The following is a 3,215-nucleotide window of genomic DNA, read 5'->3' on the forward strand; positions in this document are numbered from 1 at the left end:
TTTACAACTCATAATTATCAGAATACCACACAATTATATCAAATCATAGATATATAGGGTTAAGAGAACTCTTACTCAAAGATGAGAGAGAATGGGTGAAAGCCCAACCTAGCTCAAAACATAACTCTCAACGATCCACGCGTTTAGTTCTTAAGAACTAGGGTGAGATTTTGAGTAAAAAGATATGAAATCAAGGTTTAAAGAACCTTGGAGCTTAGCAATGGTGGAATGGGAGGAGAGAGAGAGAGAGAGAGAGAGAAAAAAAAGAGAAAAAGAGCCTTTTTACACGCAGATTTTTAGAGTGACTGCTCGAGCACTCATTTTTGCACTAAAGCGGTGAAGACAAAATGAACTAACCTCTCGAGCACCCATTCTTGAGCTCAAGCAGTAGATTCGAGCTCCCAGTATCTTAGGCTTGTAAAAGACTACTCGAGCGAACTATGTAATTCAGCTCAGTTGTTAATTTTTCAAATGGACATAACTTTCTCATCTGAACTCCTTTTTGGGTCGTTCTTTTGTCTAAATCGAAGTCATGAAAATAAGTTTTCTAAAGGTTTTAGTCTTACATTAAGATTGAAAGTGTGAATAGAAAAAATGGTAAAAGAGTGATGATTACTACAATTATTCGAATCAATGTTTTTAATTCAATCCTACTTTATTATAACAATACCACATCGATCAATACTCTAATGTCACTCAAGGAGGCTCTAATTACAATAATAAGAGTCAAAAGCAATCCCACTAGTCCAAAGAGTACAATGTGTTACACCATTCAATCCAAACGAACTATAAACCCTTTTTGGTAAATGGAAGGTAGGCCTAATCTTAGTTTGTTTATGGTTGTATTAGACTATTAGTGCATCTTCAATTCTTAATTTTTTTGGGTAAATTACAAATACGCCTTTGAAATTTGCTTAAAATATAGATTGCCTTATGTAGTTTCTAATTGTAGAACAAATGACTCATTTTATTAACAAATTATTAAAGTTAATTAACTATTTTTAATTATGTCAGAAATATATTTCAATTAACAATTCAAGTACTTTATTGTTATACAGTAAAGTAGTTAGAAATTTTAATCTTTCAGTTAAATTGTTAAATAAAAAATAATGATAAAGGAATATTTGTAATTTCAAAAAACGTAGCGGGCAATCTATATTTTAAGTAAACCTCAAGAGATATATTTCTAATTTATAATTTTTTTTCCCATCAAATGAAAGGATTTAAAAATATATGGTTAATCCATTTTTCAAATATTCATCAAATTAATGGAGAAACATTATTCATCAAACTAAGAATTTATCAAATCATTCATCAAATAATAATTTGATCAAAATTTAAAAAGATAAAGTCAAGGTGAACAACAATAATATGAAAGTAAGAAATTTACACTAGTTAAGCAAACTTGTGGCGGGGTGGTTAAGCCTAAGCTCTAATCTTTCCATGATTGCAAGGTTCCAAGAGATATAATGAAAGCCAAAACGATCAACTCAAAAGATTGGTCGCTATATCCTAAACACGCCAAATCCAAGAGGACTTACAATAACACAAATATGATATTTAAAGCATGATAAGTAAGAGCATAAGTAGTGAGGAGGACTAGGACCCTTTTGTAAGACCATATTCCATTCATAACACACAAAAACAACCCAAAAACAGTGCCTAAAAGGTACTGAAATTTACCGAATAAAGTGAAAAGAAAGCAAAAAAAAAAAAAAACAAACAAAACAAAGGGGTGCACAACTAGCGAGCTAGCCAATGAAAGGGGCTACCTCCCTCACTTGTAACCAAGTTTTAATCACATTTTTAAGCTTAAAACAGCTCCGAAATCAGTATGAAAAGGCAAAGAAAAGAGAGAAAAGATGGTAGAAGAGCTCAATTTGATGAAAGATTTAATTCAGCACTCATTTGATGAAATTTGTGGTGAAAACTTGATTCAATATTTCAACGAATAGATTAGATCTCTTTTTAACAAAATTTTCATCAAATTTAAATTTTATGAATATTAGTGAAGGATTGGAGATGCTCTCAACAGTATTGTTCATAATAATTGATCTTTGATAAACAACTCAAAATATTGCATAATCATTAACAAGAATACTAGAGACACGAAATGTATTACCAAAATTTCTATCAAATCACTCACATGGGTGTGGGTTCCGTACCTATGTGAGTGTTTAGTAATTTTTTTAGTACAAAATTTGATGCCCCTAGCATTACTCATTGTAGACACCTCATTTTGACCACCTTTAAGACTTAGACACCTCATTCTGAACACTCGATGATGAAATGTTATGCTGTGCAATTCCTCTAAGAATTGTGGAAGAGCACACTCCTAGTTGCATGGTTACCATCTTCTAGAAACTGCTCTGTTTGCCACCAATATTCTTCAGTTGGCCACTTTTCATCTGGCCATACATTTAATGTATGGCCGTGGCATAAGCCATGGGCATGCAATAAAGTTATACGGTTGGGAAACAACATATGGCCATGGTCAATTTTGGGTAATTAGTGTGTTTCTAGAGGATTTTCATCCTTTTCACTCATTTCTACTTTGTTCTCACTCATTTTTCTGAAGATACAAGGTTTTGATTGAAACACAAGCTTGAACATCATAGAATGCTTGAATTCTATAAGTTTAAAAGCATTTTGAAAATGGTTTTAAGGGTCTAAAAATGGTTTTGGCCAAAAGGGATGCCAGGTTGGGATCCTCTTTCGTCCATGGCTTCTGCTAAAAATAATCGAAGTCTTGTGTTTCTGTTTTCATCATTGGATGATTAGAAGAAGGTGTCCCAATCTTAAGGCCGGTCAAAATAAGGTGTCTCTAGTAGATTGATTAGATTCCAAGGCTATCATCATATGAACTATGACATAGTTGTTCGTAATATTTTATATATATATATATATATATGAATTTATGCATGAGCATAAAAACTTTAGTTCATGCAATTTATATCGGCATTATCCAATGAGTCTCACTCATGGGGTACAATGACATACATGTGCATGCACACTCGCCAAACTTGGTGTTGAAATTCTTCAATTTTGTGGTGTTTTTGGTTTGTCCAATCTATCTAAAAGCTTTGTAGAAAATCATGGACGCTTGTATGCTTCATCTCGTTTTGTAGAAACCATCATCGGAATCTTAGCAATTATTGTGAAGGTTCCCAAACTTCATTTAAAGTGATTAGGAATCGTATACCTTTCCCTTCGTG

Source organism: Camellia sinensis, chromosome 8, assembly GCF_055761805.1.
Source record: "Camellia sinensis isolate YWXY chromosome 8, ASM5576180v1, whole genome shotgun sequence".
NCBI lineage: Eukaryota > Viridiplantae > Streptophyta > Magnoliopsida > Ericales > Theaceae > Camellia > Camellia sinensis.